The sequence below is a fragment of the Heptranchias perlo genome, unplaced genomic scaffold, assembly GCF_035084215.1.
Source record: "Heptranchias perlo isolate sHepPer1 unplaced genomic scaffold, sHepPer1.hap1 HAP1_SCAFFOLD_59, whole genome shotgun sequence".
Taxonomy (NCBI): domain Eukaryota; kingdom Metazoa; phylum Chordata; class Chondrichthyes; order Hexanchiformes; family Hexanchidae; genus Heptranchias; species Heptranchias perlo.
This window is the reverse complement of record NW_027139612.1, coordinates 977,150-1,000,445: the sequence shown is the minus strand read 5'-3', so window position 1 is coordinate 1,000,445 and position 23,296 is coordinate 977,150. Positions and strand designations below refer to the sequence as shown.

The 23,296-nt window shown below is 43.9% G+C and overlaps 5 non-coding genes and 1 pseudogene across 5 annotated transcripts; 4 read left to right on the top strand and 2 right to left on the bottom strand.

The window, feature by feature from the left end:
- The window catches only part of LOC137316330 (zinc finger protein 271-like), a 212,561-nt pseudogene extending 190,843 nt beyond the window's left edge, over nucleotides 1-21,718 (top strand).
- Nucleotides 3,174-3,261, bottom strand: trnap-cgg (transfer RNA proline (anticodon CGG)). Its single transcript is given in 2 exon segments — nucleotides 3,174-3,209; nucleotides 3,226-3,261. It is a non-coding gene; the product is annotated as a tRNA-Pro (tRNA).
- On the top strand, nucleotides 5,579-5,652 carry trnan-guu (transfer RNA asparagine (anticodon GUU)). Its single transcript has one exon. It is a non-coding gene; the product is annotated as a tRNA-Asn (tRNA).
- On the top strand, nucleotides 6,092-6,164 carry trnav-aac (transfer RNA valine (anticodon AAC)). Its single transcript has one exon. It is a non-coding gene; the product is annotated as a tRNA-Val (tRNA).
- trnak-cuu (transfer RNA lysine (anticodon CUU)) lies at nucleotides 8,817-8,889 on the bottom strand. The gene has a single exon. It is a non-coding gene; the product is annotated as a tRNA-Lys (tRNA).
- trnag-ucc (transfer RNA glycine (anticodon UCC)) lies at nucleotides 17,104-17,175 on the top strand. Its single transcript has one exon. It is a non-coding gene; the product is annotated as a tRNA-Gly (tRNA).
- Nucleotides 21,719-23,296: the final 1,578 nt, after the last annotated feature.

Here is a 23,296-nt window from a genome sequence, read left to right as displayed (position 1 = left end):
ATTGAAAAGATTTGGAACTTGCATCTGTGCCTTTATCTGTTCCATTTCTTAAAGTTGCTGGCGTCTGATGATGAACACGCCTCTGCTCCCTCCATTGAACAAGAAAGGAGGTGTTTGACGTTGACGGGACCTGTTGGTTCTGAGCTCATTCTTTGCATTGAGTGGGTTCGCGTCCTTCAACTTTAGCCCAGCGGTGAACTTCGCAGCAAACAAGTTCGACACCGTCTCACCGCGGACGCTGACTGCCATGTTTATTGTAAACAATTTTACAACACCAAGTTATAGTCCAGCAATTTTATTTTAAATTCACAAGCTTTCGGAGGCTTCCTCCTTCCTCCGGTGAACGTTTGTTGGAAATGACAAACGTTTCCAACAAACGTTCACCTGAGGAAGGAGGAAGCCTCCGAAAGCTTGTGAATTTAAAATAAAATTGCTGGACTATAACTTGGTGTTGTAAAATTGTTTACAATTGTCAACACCAATCCATCACCGGCATCTCCACATCATGCCATGTTTATTGTTATTTCTTTCAGAACTAAATAAATAGTGACCGTGATTTTAAATTTGCACTCAGTGATTTTTAGGTAGTCTCCTTTCAGTGTTTCAAAGGCGACCCCCAATTTATGATAGTCCGGCCATTTCACCAGCCGTGTTGAAAACAAAACATGTCTCTGCTTTTCGCGTCTTTTTTCGAAAGGCAAAAAATATATTTCCCGTGACCTCTGAAGGATGGACAAGTACAGTTCAGAAAGCAGAAGCAAGTTCACCGAGCTTAAATCGTCTGACCACGTTAAAGGCGATATATACAGATATATATATATATATATATATATATACACAAGTAGTTGCTGTCTGTTTCTGTGGTTGTCTTTTTTCTGTGTGTGTCCATCTGCAGGTCGATTTTGAATCAATACCAGTGTTCGTGTCAGTTTGTTGCATGAAATAAATGAGGGTATCAGGCGCTCCCCTCCCTGCCACTGGGTAGGTACTGAGTCAGGGTTCAGACCAAACTTCGGTTTTGTTTTGTGTGAAAAAGCAATTGAAACCTTCATTCGGGAATTATCCAGTCTCATGTGAGCGGTGAAAGAAACAGTGACCCCGATGTGATGTGAACACGCAGCCTTTTGATCTGGAGTCAGACCTTTGCGCCACGCACTCTGAAGACAGGATCCTGGATGTTATTATATTTTTTGAATGTTTCTCAAACACCGTTTCATATATTGGTTAAATAGATCGGGCTTATCAAATCTCCGCCAGATTCCACCGGGAATGAGACAGTCTTGGAAGCAGCCTTCACCCCGAATATCACGCTGGCATTCATCGCCTGCTCTCAGCGGACTGCATGAACAGGGCTGGGAGATATGGACTTTGTTCACATCATTCAGCAATGTGAATCGTTAAATATTTAATCATTTTTAATGGGGACAAGGTTTCAAAACGTTCCCGCCCGGTTTTGACCCGGGGACCTTTCGCTTTCTCGGCAAACGTGATAACCACTACACTACGGAAAATTGATGCTTCAAGCTCTGTGATATGGATATAACCCCTCAGCCAAACTAATTTCCGTATTACTGTCCAGGAGCTCATTTCACAGGGATACATTTACTGCGCTGTATTTAGGAAGGCTGCAGAGAAGGATCGGTGGCGATTGAGTGTTTTCTTGCTCGAAACATCAGCCTTTACGGTTAACAGCCGAACGCGCTTACCGATTGCGCCACAGAGACCAACCGGTGTGGCTGCTTGCAAGATACACGAAAGCAGCGTGTCACCTGGCCAAAGTTTCTGATGCAGCCACAGAAATGTAGTTGTCCATTATCAGTGTTACTTTTCCAGAAATAAAGGAAGGAACATTGTTTGTGGAAACATGGAAACGGTCTGATCTCGCTCACAGCATCGATATCACCGCCAACCAGCTCTCCTGCAACCGGCGCGCTAATCGCTGCTTTGTCTGTTACTTATTAGCACTGCGGGAGAGCCTTCGTCACACGGATTGCAGCGGTTCAACAAGGCGGCTCACCACCACCTTCTCAAGGGTAATTAGGGATGGGCAATAAATAGCGGCCTCGCCAGCGACACCCACATCCCATTAACGAATAAAAAAAAAATATTAATTTCAGATTCTGCATCAGTTTGAGGTGCTGTATTGGATTAAGCTGTTGTATTTGTTTGAGGTACTTTATTGCTTTGAGATACTGTATTAGATTGAGATGCTGTATTAGTTTGAGGTATTAATTTATGTTTCAGGTTCTGTATCGGTTTGAGGTACTGTATTAGCTTGAGGTACCGTATTAGTTTGAGGTACTGTTTTAATTTGAGAAGCTCTATCAGTTTGAGGTGTTATATTAGTTTGGGGTATCTGTATTGTAAGGAAAGAGTTAGTCTTTATATTGAATTAATGTTAACCTTTACCATTTGCCTCTTAAGTAAGGAAGTATAAATCTCTGTTGGGAGAATGAAACTACAATCGTAAGACAGATTTGCTTCATTTTATATGCATCCATATGTTTAATATAGAGACGAGTAGATTCTGAAGTCCAGAAACTCTTGGATCGGAGCTGATATCATAATACTCATAAGTTTAATTATCCTTTTGATATAAACAATTCTCTGACAATCATAACAAGGCCTTTAAATCATTCAGAGCTGGTGTGTATGTGTGTCAGACAGCATTGTGTGCTATTCGTCTTACCAGCTTCACAGGGAAGCAGGAGAGGTGTGAGATATGTATGAATGCTACGTATCATTCCAAGCTGATGCAGCGGGAAAGGGCTGTACTGGTGAGAGATAAACACCATTCTGCTCTCTGGTCAATGGGCAAGGCCATATGTTTTAACTAACAAGTTCCAAAGTTATAGTTATAATTAATGCCTAAAGCAGAACACCTGGCTGTGCCGAAGGAGCCTGCTTGCACCACAAGGCTGCATCTAGTGGAGGAGTGTAGTTAGGTGATGAGGGAAGTGATACTCTGATGACATCGAAAATTCTGGAAACCCTCAGCAGGTCAGGCAGAATCTGTGGAGAGAGTAACAGAGTTAATGTTTCAGGTCAATGACCTTTCATCAGAACCACGTTGGGCAGTTGTGTTTGGGAATAGTATGAAACATTGGAATTGTTTCACTCATGTGGGTTGATTTGGGTACTTTTCTGTCTTTGGAAGTTGAAGAGTAAAATAAGGGCTCGTCCGGGATTTGAACCCGGGACCTCTCACATATTTGGACAGACAACCCCGAAGCGAGAATCATACCCCTAGACCAACGAGCCCGTTGACAAAACCCAACGCATTAAAGAGCCAGCCGTCGTAAAACCCTTTTTGTTGGCTATCCTTGATAAGCAATTATGAGGACAGGTTGCAAAGACCAGACTTGCATTCCCTTGAGTGCAGAATATTAAGGGGTGATCTAATTGAGGTGTTTGGATTATTAAAGGATTTGACAGGGCAGATAGAGACTATTTCCTCTGGTGGGGAGAGTCCAGAACAAGGGGGCATAACCTTAAAATTAGAGCTGGGCCGTTCAGGGTTGATGTCAGGAAGCACTTCTTCACACAAAGGGGAGTGGAATTCTGGAACTCTCTCCCTCAAAAAGCAGTTGAGGCTGGGGGTCAATTGAAAATTTCAAAACTGAGATTGATAGATTTTGGGGCTAATTCGGGAGTTTAATGACTTTGACATTTTTTCCCTGTGACTTGGAGAGTTTCGATCGATGAAATATTCGTGAAAAGAGTCAGTGCAAAGAGAGTCAACAGTTCATGTTTTCCCGAGACACTTCCTTCAGAGCTAAGAACTAAAAGTTTCTCATTTCCATAGTGCAGCGGTTATCATGTTCACCAGTTACACGCAGAAAGTCCCCGATTTAACCTCGGAGGGAAGCATGTTGTTGGGACTTGCTCCCCATCAACCTTCAGGGTCGAGTTTGTTCATGCATGAAAGGGGCTACAAACCTTTTTAAATTTAACAACGGCTACACCAGATTCCTGGTATAATAAGCACTAAACACTTATAAGCAGACTCCTAAAATACAGTATGTAAAACGGGAAGGGATAAAAGTTCATGACATACAAAACACAAAGATTTATTGACGTTTTAATTGTCACTTGGCAAACAAGTTAGCATTTCCTTCAGTGTGCAACAGAACGTATTAATGGCGATTAAAAAAACATTAAATGTCTCACAGACTTGAATTATTTTTGTGCAATGAACTATTCCCAACCATAAGGGAACACTGCATCAAACATATATATTTAAGTATATAATAAGTATATATAATATATATATATATATATATATATATAATCTATGCCATCAGTAGACCTCGTGGTGAAACGGTAGCGCGTCTGACTCTGGATTCTGAAGGCTGCGTATTTAAATCATGTCGAAATCACTACTTCTTATACCATTAATATCAGCCTGGATAATTTCGGAATCACTGCTTTTTAATAATAAACGAAACTTTGCTCACTAGTTCATTGTTCATTGCTCCCTGTCATTGATAATTGAAATGAAATGTTAATCTAGCTAAGCCGGAGAACAAAATATTAAACAAGCGAAACAAATACTGAGCAAAATTATTTGCAATGTTTGGGGGGAAGTGCAGCTGAAAAGCAGAAGATCTGAATCGAATGATCAATGATTGAGCGGAATACATTGCTCGACTTGTTACTCGATTGCCTTCTTGCACAGCACCTCACAAACCCGTGACCTCAACCACCTAGAAGGACAAAGGCAGCAAGTACATGGGAATAACACCACCTGCACGTTCCCCTCCAAGTCACATACCATCCCGACTTGGAAATATATCGGCCGTTCCTTCATCGCCGTTGGATCCTGGAACTCCCTACCGAACAACACTGAGGGAGAACCTTCACCACACGGAATGCAGCGGTTCAAGAAGACGGCTCACCACCACCTTCTCAAGGGCAATTAGGTTTGGGCAATAAATTATGGCCTTGCCAGCGACACCCACATCCCATGAACGAATAAAAAAAATCTCTGTGCTCCTCCAATTCTGGCCTCTTGCGCATCCCCGATTTAAATCGCTCCACCATTGGCGGCTGTGCCTTCAGCAACCTAAGCTCTGGAAATGCCTCCTTAAACCTCTCCGCCTCTCTCTCCTTCAACACATACCTTAAAACCTACCTCTTCGACTAAGCTTTTGGTCACCTGTCCCAATATCTCCTTATGTGGCTTAGTGTCAAATTTTGTTTAATAACGCTCCCGTGAAGCACCTTGTGACGTTTTACTACGTTAAAGGCGCTCGATAAATGCAGGCTGTGTCCTCTGGTTATCGAACCTCCTGCCAATGGAAACAGCTTCTCCCCATCCATTCTATCAAAATCCCCTCATAATTAGTAACAGACAAAGCACCGGTGGGCGCGCCGGTTGCAGGAGAGCTGGTTGTCGGTGATATCGATGCTGTGAGCGAGACCAGACCGTTTCCATGTTTCCACAAACAATGTCCCATCCTTTATTTCTGGAAAAGTAACACTGATAGTGGACAATTGCATTTCTGTGGCTGCAACATGTAACTTTGGCTCGGTGACACGCTGCTTTAGTGTATCTTGCAAGAAAAAGGACCAGACGGTCTCTGTGGCGCAATCGGTTAGCGCGTTCGGCTGTTAACCGAAAGGTTGGTGGTTCGAGCCCACCCAGGGACGGAAATTGCACCTTTTTCGTCCCACTTTCGGATTCATTGCCTCATTCTGATCGCCCTGAAGCCGGTTCCATGTTTCAATTCCTGATCAGCAGTAACTGGGAGCACTTTAAATGGCTCCGATCTCTTCATCTCATTTCAAGTTTTCGAATGTGTGATTTGGCTGCAAGAAAACACTCTGTGAACAATGTGATCTGAGCATGCCTGATTCGCCATAATTTACACTGCGGTCGGATATCAGGCACATGAAAAAACACAGTGAAATGTTTGTGTGGGCGCGATGCTCTGGGATTCCCTGCCTGACCATCGCCACCGATCCTTCTCTGCAGACTTCCGAAATACAGCGCAGTAAATGTATCCCTGTGAAATCAGCTCCTGGACAGTAATACGGAAATTAGTTTGGCTGAGGGGTTATATCCCTATCACGAGAGTGGAGGTGTCAGGTTTCCGTAGTGTCGTGGTTATCACGTTCGCCTAACACGCGAAAAGTCCCCGGTTCGAAACCGGGCGGAAATATTTTGAAACGTTGTCCCCATTAAAAATGATTAAATATTGAACGATTCACATTGCTGATTAAATGTGAACAAAGTCCATATCTCCAAGCCCTGTTATTGGAGTCCGCTGAGAGCAGGCGATGAATGCCAGCGTGATATTGGGGGTGAAGGCTGCTTCCAATGCTGTCTCATTCCCGGTGGGATCTGGCGGAGATTTGATAAGCCTCATCCATTCAACCAATATATGAAACGGTGTTTGAGAAACATTCAAAAAATATAATAACATCCAGGAGCCTGTCTTCAGAGTGCGTGGCGCAAAGGTCTGACTTCGGATTAAAAGGCTGGTGAACTTGATTCAGCTTTCTGAAATGTACTTGTCCATCCTTCAGAGGTCATGGGAAATATGTTTTTTGCCTTTCGAAAAAAGACGCGAAAGTTAGAGACATGTTTTGTTTTCAACACGGCTGGTGAAATGGCCGGACTATCATAAATTCGGAGTCGCCTTTGAAACATTTAAAGGCGACTACCTAAAAATCACTTCGTGCAAATTTAAAATCACGGTTCCTATTTATTTCGGTCTGAAAGAAATAACGATAAACGTGTCAGTCAGTGCCCGCGGTGAGACGGTGATGAACTTGTTTGTTGCGAAGTTCACCGCTGGGCTAAAGTTGACGCCGTTTCAAGGACGCGAACCCACTCAATGCAAAGGATGAGCTCATAACCAACAGGTCCCGTCAACGTCAAACATCTGCTTTCTTGTCTAATAGAGGGAGCAGAGGCGTGTACATCATCAGACGCCAGCAACTTTAAGAAATGGAACAGATAAAGGCATAGATGCAAGTTCCAAATCTTTTCAATGCAAAGTTATTTCACTTTATTTGAAGTGCCGTGAGGCTAAAAACGGATCCGAGATGATTTGCGTTCACTCGTGACTTGTTTTCCAGTGTTTGTCCGTCAGGTTTGCAATTCAATTTGTATTGGATATTGAAGATATTTCAGGATGATTGCACATCATAACATGTGTAAAGCAACCATCTTGATAACTTCAATCATCACACACTCTACATCGACGCTGCAGAGGCCCCAGCACCCCTTTCAATATTGTTTTTCTCAACTCACAGTTTTCAAAAGGGAATTGGATAAACGCTTGGATCAAACTTTTTCAGGGTTATGGGGAAACAGCAGGCGAGTGGGACGAACTGGACAGCTCTTTCAGAGAGCTGGCACTGGCACGATGGGCTGAATGGCGCTATCTTATTCTATGATTCTATTAATAAATCAATTTCCGCCTTTCACTGAGCCTCCCTAAATGGAGCGCAGTAATCGTGTCCCTGTGAAATAAGCTCCTGAACAGTAATACGGAAATTAGCGTGGCTGAGCGGTTTGAAACTCTGGTTAGGCACCTAACAGGAAATTTCCTCTCTAAGATTGATTAGTTTATCAATTATCTCCCCCCTTTCGATCTTAAATGTCTTTACATATCTTTTTGATCTCTTCTTCTACTGTCATGCCCACAATACCAGTCTCCCTGGTAAATACTGAAGCAAAGTGATTATTTAATATTTCTGCCATTTCGCTGTCATTGCCTGTGAGTTTGTCGTGTGTCTCCCTTAGTGGCCCTATTATCATAGAATCATAGAAGTTACAACATGGAAACAGGCCCTTCGGCCCAACATGTCCATGTCGCCCAGTTTATACCACTAAGCTAGTCCCAATTGCCTGCACTTGGCCCATATCCCTCTATACCCATCTTACCCATGTAACTGTCCAAATGCTTTTTAAAAGACAAAATTGTACCCGCCTCTACTACTGCCTCTGGCAGCTCGTTCCAGACACTCACCACCCTTTGAGTGAAAAAATTGCCCCTCTGGACCCTTTTGTATCTCTCCCCTCTCACCTTAAATCTATGCCCCCTCGTTATAGACTCCCCTTAAGAGACATGTTTTGTTTTCAACACGGCTGGTGAAATGGCCAGACGATCATAAATTCGCAGTCGCCTTTGAAACATTTAAAGGCGACTACCTAAAAATCACTTCGTGCAAATATTCCTATCCTAAATTTTCTTTGGCTGTTGATGTGTCTCGAATACTTTGCTTTTTTTGATATTCCTTTTTTGCCTTTCCAACAGATCTTCAGACTTCTTTCCCAGTCTTATCACATTCCCCTCTCTCCTTTATTGGCTAGTGTGTGCCCTTTTCTTCAGTTTAAATTTTGCCCTTGTTTCTTTATTCATCCTTGGTGTGTCATTTCTGGCTAGTTTGTTCTTGCTTTTTAGTGGGATATATTTCTCCTGGACTCTATTTATCACCGTTTTAAATGTTTCCCACTGCTGTTCTATTTCTTTGTCCAGGTCATTAATATGTCAAACATATCACCGTTTGAAACTTCTCAAGTCACATTTCCATGACAACGCCAGTTGCTTTTGTGGGAGGAGCAAATCAACTAGGTCTAAAAATCAGCTGCAGCCCAATCCACAAATAAAATATTTTCACGTCTTCGTAAAAATAAGCAATGTCAGAAGAGGGATTCGAACCCACGCCTATCGGAAAAGATTGCAACCTGAACGCAGCGCCTTGGACCGCTCGGCCATCCTGACTAAAAATTTAACGTTTCATTATGCATCAATTCTGCACCGTTGGCCAGTGAACGCAACATAAAAGTTTTAAATGATACTCGCCCAACGTGGGGCTCGAACCCACGACCCTGAGATTAAGAGTCTCATGCTCTACCGACTGAGCTAGCCGGGCCTGATGGTACATCACCGCCTTATCTATTATTGCAGCAAGCAGGAGAAAGACTCCATTTTAAATTATTGGAATCAATTCTGAGTGACAGGATCAACTGTCACTCCGAAAGGCACGGACGAATCAAGGACAGTCAGCATGGATTTTTTAAGTGGAGGTCGTGTCTGACGAACCTGATTGAATTTTTCGAGGAGGTAACAAGGAGGATCGATGAGGGTAGCGCAATTGATGCAGTCGACATGGATTTTCGCAAGGCTTTTGAAAAATTCCCACATGGCAGATTGGTCAAAAAAGTAAAGGCCCATAGGATCCAAGGGAATGTGGCTTATTGGAGCCAAAATTGGCTCAGTGGCAGGAAGCAAAGGGTAATGGTCGACGGGTGTTTTTTGTGGCTGGAAGACTGTTTCCAGTTGGGTGCTGCAGGGCTCCGTACTTGGTCCTATGCTTTTTGTGGTATACATTAACAATTTGGACTTAAACGTCGGGGGCATGATTAAGAAATTTGCCGGTGACACAAAAATTGACCGTGTCGTTGATAGCGAGGAGGAAAACTGTAGACTGTGGGGGTTCAGGCAATTTCCTGATAACAAAGCACTCAATCTATCTCTGAATGAATTTTGAACGAATACGTGTGTTTGACCCAGCACAGGCACGATGGGCCGAATGATCTCCTCTTGTGGACTAACATAATACGATGATACCAAGTGTTGTCAGACAGAAAAGCAACATATTCCAAATAAGAGTAGAGAGAGGAAACTAGTCTAACAGCATAACAGCACGGTGAGATATTGTATTTGAGAAGGATGAGGAGGGTTAGTTTTTCAAGGTGGTAGTCACTTAGGGTATCAATTGTGACTTTGATAAGGACCATTTCATGCTGCGACAGTCTCTGGCACTGTGTGTGAGTGTGGGATTCATTCTGTATCTGTCAGTCTCTGGTACTGTGTGTGAGTGTGGGATTCATTCTGTATCTGTCAGTCTCTGGTACTGTGTGTGAGTGTGGGATTCATTCTGTATCTGTCAGTCTCTGGTACTGTGTGTGAATGTGGGATTCATTCTGTATCTGTCAGTCTCTGGTACTGTGTGTGAATGTGGGATTCATTCTGTATCTGTCAGTCTCTGGTACTGTGTGTGAATGTGGGATTCATTCTGTATCTGTCAGTCTCTGGTACTGTGTGTGAGTGTGGGATTCATTCTGTATCTGTCAGTCTCTGGTACTGTGTGTGAGTGTGGGATTCATTCTGTATCTGTCAGTCTCTGGTACTGTGTGTGAGTGTGGGATTCATTCTGTATCTGTCAGTCTCTGGTACTGTGTGAGTGTGGGATTTATTCTGTATCTGTCAGTCTCTGGTACTGTGTGTGAATGTGGGATTCATTCTGTATCTGTCAGACTCTGGTGCTGTGTGTGAGTGTGGGATTCATTCTGTATTTGTCAGTCTCTGGTACTGTGTGTGAGTGTGGGATTCATTCTGTATCTGTCAGTCTCTGGTACTGTGTGTGAGTGTGGGATTCATTCTGTATCTGTCAGTCTCTGGTACTGTGTGTGAGTGTGGGATTCATTCTGTATCTGTCAGTCTCTGGTACTGTGTGTGAGTGTGGGATTTATTCTGTATCTGTCAGTCTCTGGTACTGTGTGTGAATGTGGGATTCATTCTGTATCTTGTCACTCTCTGATACTGTGTGTGAGTTTGGAATTGATTCTGTATCTTGTCAGCAGTGTGTGTGAGAGTTTGTGATTAATTCTTTATATAAAACTGTGTGTTAGTGTGGGATTCTTTCGGTATCTGTCAGTCTCTGGTACTCCATGTGACTGTGGGACTCATTCTGTATATACAGTCTCAAGTACTGTATGTGGGAGTTGAATTCATCCTATATATGCAGTTACTCATACTGCATGTGATTGTGGGATTCATTCTGTATATACAGTCTCCAGTACTGTATGTGGGAGTTGAATTCATCCTATATATGCAGTTACTCATACTGCATGTTAGTGTGGGATTCATACTGTACCTGTCAGTCTCTGGCACTGTGTGTGAGTGTGGGATTAACTGTGTGTCTGTCAGTCTCTTGTACTGTATGTGAGTTTGGGATTCGTTCTGCATCTGTGAGAGTTGGAGTCATTCTGTGTCTGTGTGTCTCTGGTACTGTCTCTGAATGTGAGATTCATTCTGTATCTGGACGTAATTATTCTCTCAGATTAAATTATGGTGTTCAATATTGCAGCTTTTATATCTCAATGTTTAAATAGTTTTACTCCTTGTTTAATTGGTAAATATGGACATACTTTCGGATTTGATGCTGGAGGTTTTAACCAGATTATTTGTGTGCTTTTTGGAGTACTATTAAATCTGTATCTCTGTGAGTACTGTTGTGGATGATAATGTATCTTTAAAACTGATAAGGTGACATTTTTGAATTGGTATGTAATGTGTAGATCAGTCTGTAGAAATGGAATTGATACCGTATCTTTCAGTCTAATATTGTATGAGATTTTTAGACTGGTATGTAATGTGTATCTCAGTCTGCACTAATAGAATTGATACTCTATCTTTAAATCTCATTCTACGAGTTCATTCTGAACAGGTGTCTAATTTGTCTCTCAGGTTTACTATCTTTCAATATTTCTCAATCTGATACTCTGCTGAGTTTTGGACTTGTGTGCAATTTGTATCATATGATACACATTTCGAATGGATATTCCATGGATTAAAGTCATGTGTGTGAGAGTTCTGGCCCAGTATTCAATTTGAATCTCGGGGTACATTATTGGGATTCATTCTGTACCTTTGAATCGGGTACCATGTGTGATTTCTATCTGGTATTTAATTCGTAGCTAATGTTGCTCTATTGTGAGATTGACACAGTGCCTTTCACTCTGAGAGTGTGATTTTGGACTGGGATTTTTGTATCTACCTGTCAGCGGGACTGAGTTAGGGGGAAATGGAACAGTGTCTGCCTCACCTACTCTGCTTGACTGTTGGATTGAAAATGTGTCTCTGGAAATTGTGATCATTGTGGGACTGACTACTCCTGCTGTCTGAGACTGTGGAACTGATGAGCTGTCTGTGTCTCTGTGCTCTGTGAGTGATAATATACTTACTGTGTGTGAGAAGGAGCTGGCTGTACTGTTCCTTCTGCCTCGGGTGGAGGAAGCATCACATTTATTCTGGATCGTTCAAGGGTTTGCCTGGAGAAAGAAAATGATCTCTTGTTACTCAGGAACAGGTGAGGTAGAAAAGACAGAAGTGATCAGTTTAATATCTCTGTTAATGATCATTTTGAATATCCACAAATGAAATCCAGTGATACAAACAGTGTCAGTGTCTGACTCCACTGCAGTACTGCAGCACTCAGCTTCTGCACACCAGGTGTGTTCGGCTGTTTTACAACGATTTAATGACATCCAGACACGGCCCAACCCCTGCACTGATCCATGAATGGGACGACCCGATGGGGCAGGGACCTTTGTACAGGTCAGGTTTCTAATCCCCTCTCCCATGGGACTAACCGTTCAACCGAAACCAAACAGCTGCTGTTTAAAATGTGTCCTTCACACTTCTCACCTGATGCCTGCAATAGATGCTCTTTGTATAACTCCCCACATCCTTACTGTCCGGCTCTGTTTCCACTCTTCACTGTCCAATAACAATAAACAGGGTGAGGCTGGAACTAAACCAGGACCATTCACTCCTGCTTTGGGGAGAGAAAGCAGCAATGATTTTAATAGCAGGTTCTTCCCATTCTCTCTCCCTTCCCCTGGACACACCCTGTACACACACAGCCCGAGAATGACCTCTCCCTTCCCCCCTCTCAATCCATGTTCAGGGACCAGTTCCTGATCCACTCCGCCTCTTACAAACAGCCCCCCGGACTCCCCCTGAACTTCCCCCGGACTCAATGGCGATCTCTGAGCCCATCCGCGGACACGGTCCCGAAGCGATGAACTGCTGTAACGAGGCTGCTCTTTGCTCCCTTCCCGCGGGGGCCGTGATCTCTCCATTCCCGGCTGCTTCAAACCATCTTCTTCCGCTCACTGAGGGAATGGCGCCCACAATTCCCAATCCAAAAATCGATGGAAACTTTCCCCAATTGGAATTTTTCCGAGTCTGATCAAAGGAAGTGGGTCTGGGGGAAAGGTCAGAGGGAATGGAGTCCACAGGCAGTGCAGGAACAGGAACCCGAATGGGAAACAGATGGGATTCCACCAGTGCCTAACGCTGGAATCCAGACTGACTTTACAATCTCCAACTATTAAACTAGATGTTTCCATCCCTGCTGTTTCTCTCGGGGTCTTTTGATGGTAAAGAGCCTTTCAGAGATAAAGTGAGCGGCTGTGAAATCAGCCAATGGATTCTCTTCATTAATGGCCCCTATAATGTGTGACTGAGAGAGGATTTCTCAAACCAATCCTGGAGAAACATGGGAGGAAAGTGGGAGTCGGTGTATTTGCTGGGACCGTGTCGGGTTAATATCAGGCAGCAACAGTCGCAGATTAATTTAACCGGAGTGAAACTGTAGGTCACTGAGAGTAATATCGAACAGCCCTGAGCTGTAAAACTGCAGATAGTACAACAGGCATCAGAGGGTTAAATGTGACCCATTGTTACTGTCCCTGAGTTTGGGATTAATAGTGTGTCTGACCCTTGTACAATATCAGTGAGAGATCAGATTGCATCTTCTGTCTCTCCAACGCGATCTTCCTGGATAAAACGGCACTTTACCGGTCAGTCCGGAACTCATACTGTTAACGTCTGTCTGTCACTGTGTCTCACCGCTCTCTCTGTCTCTCTCACCGTGTCTGCCTCCCTCTCTCTCTCTCTGGTGCTGTATATGAAGGTGGATACTGCTATTGAGCGTGATTTGGACACAGTTCGGAAGTGTAAGACTGATACTGTCTCTCTCTCTCTCTATTGCTGGACATGAAAGTGGGATACTGTCTGATATAAAATAGAGAGAATGAGATGTCCGGGCCGGGCCTCACTGTAACTGGGGATGTGTTCGGCTCCAGTCCCAGTTCATGGTCATAATCTTTTCACAGATTCAGGGCGAGAGTCTCTATGAGACGGTAACACTGGCGGAGAAACTCCGCGTCATAACTCAAACCCCAACACATGAGATTCTCCAAATAAACTGGAATAAGGTGTTTGTAAAACGCTGAACCCGTCTGGGAGGGGATGTGTGGGGAGATAGAACAGGGAAACAGACTGAAATAGAGGAGCCGAGTTGACTTGTTATTGAATGGACTGTATTTAGGCAGGAATATTAACGATTTCTCATTGTAACGGGGCTTATTTGAAAGCTTCGGGTTTTGGGAATCCTTGAATATGAAGCCCGGGTCTGTCAGGGTTTGTGCGGAGCGCTGAGGTTCGGTTCTATTATCGATAAACGGTTTGAAACTGTCGGATGGAGAGAACTGGAGGTGGAGCTGGAAGATCAGAGGCCGATCTCCGCTCTGTCACTCTAACTGTCTCCTCCCCTCCCGATTTCTCTGTTTAATCCCCCATATGGAACCAAAGCGGGTCGGTGGACTCGAAACACGGTTTACTCTTTAACAGGACGAAAGGCGAGTAATGTTCCTGATCTCCTGGGCACCAGGCAATTCACTGTTATTTGTTTCTGTACAGAGTTACATTTCAGTGATTCCCCAGTGAGTTTGATGCGTTATGTAAATAATCCAACAAAATAGAACAGAAATGGAGCGAAGAGCTGAATTCCACAGATGTAGAAAGGTTAGTCGAGCAGTTCTGGTGATTCTTTACGAGCCCAGCATGGCAAGTATTTTAAATAAATACAAGAAATCTGGTGATGTGTGGGCTAGGGTCTATAAGTCACCGTTTAAAGTACTGGACTGTGGTCACTGCCCCCACTCCAGTCCCATTAATAGCTCATCTCGTCCACAACGAGACAAAAGCAGCTTAAAGCCACACTGGTAGCATGATATCAGCGTCTCCCTTCAGACAGTAACCAGCCGTTTCACAGATACAGAGGGTGGCTCTGAAAAGAGCCATTACATCGAGTTACATTGAAACTACAGCACAGAAACAGGCCATTCGGCCCAACTAGTCTATGCCAGCGTTTATGCTGCTCATGAGCCTCCTCCTTCCTTACTTCATCTAACTCTATCGGCATATCCTTCTATACCTTTCTCCCTCATGTGCTGATCTATCTTCCCCTGAAATGCCCCTGTGTTATTTGCCTCAGCTACTCCTCGTAGTTACAAGTTCCACATTCGAACCACTCTCTGGGTAAAGCAATTTCTCATGAATTCCCCATTTGATTTATTAGCGACTATTTTATATTTATTACCTGAAGTTTTGGACTCCCCACAAGTGGAAACATTTTCTCTATATCTATCCTAACAAATCCTATCATTATCTTAAAAACCTCGATCAGATCAACCCTCAGCCTTCTCTTTTCTGGTGAAACGAGACCCAGTCTGTGCAGTCTTTCCTGATAAGAATATCCTCTCATTTCTGGTATCATCCTTGTGAATCTTGTTTGCACCTTCTCCAATGCCCCTATGTCTATAATATGGAGACGAGACCTGTTCGCAGTATTCCAAGTCTGGTCTAAACAAGGTTCCATAGAAGTTTAACATAACTTCTTTGCTTTTCAACTTTATCCCTCTAGAAATGAATCCTAGTGTTTGATTCATCTTTTTATGACCTGATTAACCTGGGTCGCTACTTTTAGTAATTTGTGTATCTGTACCACTAGATCCCTTTGCTCCTCAATCCCGTTTAGACTCTTATTATCCAAGCAGTGTGTGACCTCCTGATTCTTCATTCTGCAAGTTTATTAATGTCCTCTTGCATTTTGATGCATTTTTCCTTTGTATTAACTAAATCCCCCAATTTGTTGTCGTCCACAAATTTTGGAATTGTACTTCCGATTCCCGAATCCAAATCGTTAATGTAAATTGTGAAGAACAGTGGTCCCAGCAACTGGAACTCCACTTCCCACCTTTTGCCAGTCTGAGTAGTGACGCTTAACCTCTATTCTCGGCTTTCAGTTTTGTAGCCAACTTACTATCCATTCTGCCAGCTGATCCTGACTCCACGAGCTCTGAACTTAGCCATGAGTCTACAATGTGGTACATTATAGAAGACCTTCGGAAAATCCAAATATATCACCTCTACTGCATTAAACTTGTCTACACTTTTTGTTCCTTCTTCAAAGATTTCAATCAGGTTGGTCCTGTCCTTTGGGTTATCAGATTAAGCCTTGGCCGGTTTACTTGCTCTTGGAGCTCACAATGCTGGTTTTCTTTGGCAGCAGCAAGGCCTGGATATCAGACAACACCCTGAGCGATGTTCACCCGTCCCAGCAGCTTGTTGAGCTCCTCGTCGTTGCGGATGGCCAGCTGCAGGTGTCTGGGGATGATGCGGGTCTTCTTGTTTGTCCCGGGCCGCTTTGATGGGCAGCTCGAGGATTTCAGCCGTCAGATACTCGATGCACAGCAGCCAGATAGACCGGGGCTCCGGCACCCACACGTTCAGCATAGTTCCCCTTTCGCAGGAGCCTGTGAACACGGGTAACAGGGAACTGCAGTCCGCCCCGGGATGAGCGAGACTGGGCCTTGGCCCGAGCTTTACCGCCGGTTTTTCCTCTTCCAGACATTTCCACAATCTCACAAACACTTTCACAAAGAATGAAGAAATCCTCCCGCACTCGCCCTTCTTATACCTTCTGGGGGAGTACAGTGGGGGCACTTGTGATGGGTCTCTCTCAGAGTGTTTACACTGCCCGCTCACCCTCACTGATATTCTATCTTTGAACTGCTGTAATATTGTCCTTTAGTAATATTGCTGCTCCTCCTCCTTTCCCTATTTCCCTGTCCTTTCTAAAGAACTTATAGACTTGAATATTAAGCTGCCATTCCTGCCCAGTTGGTAGGCAGGTCTCTGTAATGATTTAATGGAATTATTTAACTTTACTCAATGGCTGATGTGAGCTGTGGTAAAATGTATTTCCAGCTGGTCAAGTATTGCAGGTATCGACTGTCTCTTCAGTCCGATATCAGGTGAAGAATTACTGGCTGGTGTGGAATTTCCATTGATTGGGGGTTGGTGAAATCGACTGGGCGGAAACAGGAACTGCAACAGAGCGAGAAAGGATCCGTCAGAAACCAGTGAAAATGAAGAACAAAATCCAACAGCCTGCAGTGTCTGTTCAGGATCTGATGTTTGGGAACTATTTTATTGTTGATTATTTTCAGCGATGGTGGTATAGTGGTGAGCATAGCTGCCTTCCAAGCAGTTGACCCGGGTTCGATTCCCGGCCATCGCAATTAAGTGTGCTTATTATTTTATTTCCATCAGGAACTCTGAAGTTTACAATCGAATTTGATGCAGTTCAGTTGGATATTGTTTCCAAAACATAATCGGGTGCAATTATAGTAAAATGTTTTCAACCTTCATTTCTTTTCCCGAAAGAAGGAAACGAGGAAAAACATGCTGGAAATACTGAGTTGCCAAGGGTCTAATGAGAGTGAGGAAGGGAAATTATATGTTAGCCTTTATTGTAAGGGTGTTGGAATATAAGAGTAAGGAGGTCTTGCTGCAATTGTAGTGTGAGGAAATATTGTGTAAAATTGGCCAATATTCGGTGGAGTTTAGAAGAATGAGAGGTGATCGCATTGAAATGTATAAGATTCTTGGACGGCTTGACAGGGTAGATGCTGAGAGTCTGATTCCCCTGGCTGGAGAGTCAAGAACTAGAGCTCATAGTCTCAAGATAAGGGGTCGGCCATTTAGGACCGACATGAGGAAACATTACTTCACTCAAAGGATTGTGAATCTTTGGAATTCTCTACAACCCAGAGGGCTGTGGATGCTCAGTCGTTGAGTTATATTCAAAGCTGAGATCGATAGATTTTTGGACTGCAGGGGAATCAAGGGATATGGGGATCGGGCGGGAAAGTGGAGTTGAGATCGAAGATCAGCCATGAACTTATTGAATGGCCGAGCAGTCTCGATGGGCCATATGGCCTATTCTGCTGCTATTTCTTATGTTCTTATGTAAAGAGCTTTATTTCCAAATGTGCTGACGGCAACAATTTAGGTAGCACAGTTAACATTGTAAATGGGAGCAGAAATTTGCAAAGGGACATTGATAGATTAAGTGAGTGGGTGAAACTGTGGCAGATGGAGTTCAACGTGGGGAAGTGTGAGGTCATCCCTTTGGACCATAAAACGATAGATCAGTGTATTTTCTAAATGGCAAGAAGCTCGGAGCTGTGGGGGAGGAGAGAAATTTCGGGATCCAAGTACAGAAATCACTACAAATGATTATTAAATCACAAAAAAATTTAAAATGGAGATTAAACTTTGATCTTTATCTCAAGGGAATTCGAATAAAAAACAGTGGAAGTTATGTCACCGTTATACAGAGCTCTGGTTAGGCATCATTTAGAGTTCAGTGCTCAGTTCTGGGCACTGCACTCTCTATAATGGCTTGGAATGAGAATGGGTTTTTCCTTAAAGGAAGCTCACTGAACTGCAGGGTTTTTGAAGAGTTACGCTCAGAAATGGGAGCGGAGCTCATTTACTGCTTCACACTGTTACAACACATTGAGGAGAACAGCATCAATGAAGATAAAGGGAATTAAATGAAATGTGTCACACAGTTGCATCTCGCTGCTCTGTCTGACCATTTTAGTCGCTACTTCCCTGCAGAGGGATTTGAAAATTTGAAGGAAAAGTTTTGGTTGGAAGATCATTTTGTTTTCGAAAATCCTGAATCAATATTGAAGCTAAACTTAATGCTTGAGCAAGAACACGAGCCGATGCAACTCACCAGTGATGGCACACTGAAAACACGCCACAAGTCATTCAGATTGTCATCTTTTTGGATCAGTGCTTTCAAAGAATATCCTCTGTTATGATTACTGTTCTGTTGTTGCTGCCGTTCACAACAACCTACCTGTGCGAACTGGGATTTTCGACGTTGATAAGGTTAAAAACAAGAGAAAGAAACTCAACAGCGCACCTGAGATGCGTGAAGCACTTTCATCCTGTGATCCAGATTGGACCGAGATCATGACCAACTGACAGACCCACCCCTCACATTAAGAAATGAAACTCAACCTGATCTTCTTTTACTGTATTTATACTGTATTGAAAATGTTTTTCAAGCAACGTCGATGTCTAATTTTAGTTATGACTTGAAGTGAAGTGAAGAGCGAGCATGGACTGACCTTTATTGGGATTTGATGAAAACTCCAGTCTGAAGTTATTATTGTTTGGGGTCCCTGGGGGAAGTGTTTTTCTTCCACTGGGTCACGAGAAAAATAGTTTGATAAACTCTGTTCTACATTGTCCGGTCAGTGTATGTTCAGCAAACCCGCTCTGAATTCCTCAGTCTGTATTTCCAGAAACGGTTCTGTGGGCGACGCGCGCAACAGAACACTGACCCACAACCTACGACTAATGGCAGCCGGATGGCCCACAATCCCCCGCGACCCAGAAACCCCTCTATCTCTCCGAGGCGCTGATTTATCCGGCCAGCGGCCCTTGCCGCGCCTGCGCGCTGCGCCCCTTCGAATGGAGATAGACCGTATTCTACCCCGCGCGGCATTCGGGGTAATCTCATCCGCCATTGTAATCCCCTCTTGCTGATAATTCTCTGATGGTGTTTAGAAGGGCGAGGTTTATCCAATCAAAAGCAAAATAATGCGGATGCTGGAAATGTGAAATATGAAGAGAAAATGCTGCAAAGCAAGTGAGGCAGCGTCTGTGGAGAAAGAAACAGAGTTAACGCTTCAGGTTAGAGTTAAGATTTCGTCAGAACTGGACGAAGTTAAAGTTTTAACAGTTTTTCAGCAAGTGGAGAGCCAGGGAAAGGTAGGGGGAGGGAAAGAACAAAAGGGAAGGTCTGTGATAGAGTGGAGGGCAGGAGTGATAAAGCGACAATAGGGATGATGGTGCAGGGGAAGGAGGGTGGTAATGGGTCAAGTAAAGAAACAAAAGATGGGTCGAGAGGAGTTTTAAATGGTTCCAGTCAGTTAGATGTGTAAAAGAGACTGTGAGCCGAAAGAAGTGCATTTGAAGCGGTGAGAGAGAGGGACACGCTGTGTAACCGGGCGCAAACACTCACCCACAGCCCAAACAAAATTTGTTTCCCACTTGGTGCAAAACAGAAGCCGCTGGCCGGAGAAATCAGCGCCTCGGAGAGATAGAGGGGTTTCTGGGGCGCGGGGGATTGTGGGCCCTCCGGCTGCCATTAGTCGTAGGTTGTGGGTCAGTGTTGTGTTGCGCGCGTCGCCCACAGAACCATTTCTGATTATTTGATTTTAATTACTTTTGTTTCTAAATTGTATCATGTTTCTCCAATTGTATTTCCCAACTCAGGTTCAAGGCCTCCAAACCAACCCAAATGTTGGAGATGGTGTGATGGGTTTGGATTTCAGAAGAGGGAGAAGGGTGAGTGTGTGGGACGGGGATTTACAGTCTGAGAGAATCAGCAGGAAGAATGTTCCATCGAAATTAGATTTGCCTGTTCTGAATTTCTATCCTGTATCCACAATGAGGACTTTTGTTGTCTACTTTTACAGGGTATTACAAGGGGAGGATTTGCAGACAGGAAACTCAAACCAAACATGACATCAAGATCTGACAGTCACTCAATTCACCAGCACCTGAAGATCATCGGCCTTTGAACATAGAAGGAGAAATGTTCATCGGTTCTGTCCGTGGGAAAAGATTTCAAACATCAGTGTAACTGGAAAAGCACCGAGACACAAACCCGAGTGAGAGTGTTCCAGTGCGCTGACTGTGGAAAGAGCTTTAACCAGTTACACAGTATGAAAACACATCACACCATTCACAGCGGGGAGAAACCAGACACGTGTTCTCTGTGTGGACGAGGCTTCAACTGATCGTCCAACCTGGAGAGACACAAGGACACCCGCACCATGGAGAAACCGTGGAAATGTAGGGACTGTGGGAAGGGATTCAGTTACACATCCCAGCTGGAAACTCGACGCAGTCACACTGGGGAGAGGCCGTTCACCTGCTCCGTGTGTGGGAAGGGATTCACTCAGTCATGCAACCTGCTGAGTCACCAGCGAGTTCACACTGGGGAGAGGCCGTTCACCTGCTCCGTGTGTGGGACGGGATTCACTCAGTCATCCCACCTGCTGAGACACCAACGAGTTCACACTGGAGAGTTCACCTGCACTGAGTGTGGGAAGGGATTCACTCAGTCATGCCACCTGCTGTCACACCAACGTATTCACACTGGGGAGAGGCCGTTCACCTGCTCCATGTGTGGGAAGGGATTCACTCAATCATCCAACCTGCTGACACACCAGCGAATTCACACTGGGGAGAGGCCGTTCACCTGCTCCGTGTGTGGGAAGGGATTCACTCAGTCATCTCACCTCATTGAAAATCAACTTGTTCACATTGATAAGAAACTTTTTTAATGTTCTGTCTGTGAGAAGAGCTTTAAAAGAAAAAGTGACCTGCTGACACACCAACGTACTCACACTGGGGAGAGGCCGTTCAACTGTTCCGTGTGTGGGAAGGGATTCACTCGGTCATCCAACCTGGTGACACACCAGCGAATTCACACTGGGGAGGGGCCGTTCACCTGCTCTGTGTATGGGAGCGGGTTCACTCAGTCATCTCACCTCATTGAACATCAACTTGTTCACATTGATAAGAGACCCCTGAAATGTTCTAACTCTGAGAAGAGCTTTTAAAGAACATGGGACCTGCTGAGACATGAACATACTCACACTGGGGAGAGGCCATTCACCTGCTCCATGTGTGGGGTTGGATTCACCCGATCATCCCACCTGCTGAGTCACCAGCGAGTTCGCATGTGACTGCAGGTGTTGGATTCTGCTGTTATTACTGCTGTTATTGCTGCATCCAGGACTGAACCATATTCATTCTGACAGTTGGGGGTTTGTTTCTGATGTTAATGACCCCCTTCAACTGGGCTGGAGTTTCGTATTCTGTAGAAGTGTCAAATAAATCAGCTTTCTTTTAAACACAGTGTTTCTAGTCCTTGATATCTCGATGATAAGAGAAACAGTTTGAGGACTTATGATGAAGTGAGTGGAATCCATCTCAGAACTGAGTTCCTCCACCTTTTTAATAGATGGATCTACAAGATGACCAAGTCTGACAGGACAGAAAATTCGATTATACCACAGGGCCCACTTTAATCAGCCTGAGCAGATTTCCACTACCCTTGTGTGAAAAGGAGCTTCCTGATTTCAATCCTAGACACCCTAGCTGTATATTTAAGGTTATGTCCTCTTGTTCTGGATTCCCCCACCAGAGAAAATGGTTTCTATTTCTACCATATCGAATCCCTTTATCATTTTAAATATCTGGATCAGATCATCCCTAAACCTTCTGAACTCAAGGGAATGCAAACCAAATTTATGCAACCGGTCCTCATAAATGAACCCTTCAAGCCCCAGTATCATTCTGGTGAATCTGCACTGTCCCCCCTCCAAGGCCAATATATCCTTGGTGAGGATCAGTACTCCAGATGGGCTCTGACCAAGGCTCTGTAGAACTCAAGCATCACTTCCTTCCCTTTGTATTCCAGCCCTGGAGATAAATGTATTAGTCTGTGATTGTTTTTTTTATCTGTGCACTAGCCTTTAGTGTTTTTTTGTACATGGACACCCAAATCCCTTTGCTCCTCCACCATTCCCAGTCTCTCACTTTATGAAAATACTCCAATGTTTCCTTTTTATATCCAAATTGAATTATCTCACACTTCCCCACATTGAACTCCACCTGCCACAGATTGTCCATTCACTTAAACTGTCCCTTTGGAACTTCCTGCTCCAATCTACACCACTGACTGTGCCTCATAACTTAGTGTCATCTGGAAACTTGGACCTATAACTCTCTATTCCTTCATCCAAGTTATTGATAAATATGGCGAAAAGATGAGGCCCCAGTACTGATCCCTGGGGACACCACTTGTCATATCCCCCCAATCAAAGAACATTCCCTTTATCCCTACTCTTTTCTCCGGCCTCCCAACCATTTCTAACCCGAATCACAAGGTCCCTTTCTTTTTATTTATTCTCTTAATCTCTTGTGCTGAAACTTATCAAATGCCTTCTGTAAGTCCATATGGACAAAATCAGAGACACTCCCCTGTCCACCTTGTTAGTGACCTCATAAAATTTAAATAGATTGGTCAGACATGACCTGCCCTTCACAAATCCAATTTGACTCTCTTTGTCCAACTCATTTTTTCTCTCATGATAGATTTCAGTAAGTTCCCCACAATCGACGTTAAAATGACAGGTCTGTAATTTTCTGGTTTCTCCCTCCCTCCTTTCTGAAATAACGGAGTGACATTTTCAACATTCATATCCAAAGGCACAATTCCTGAGTCGAGAGAGCTTTGGGAAATTATGACTAATGCATCT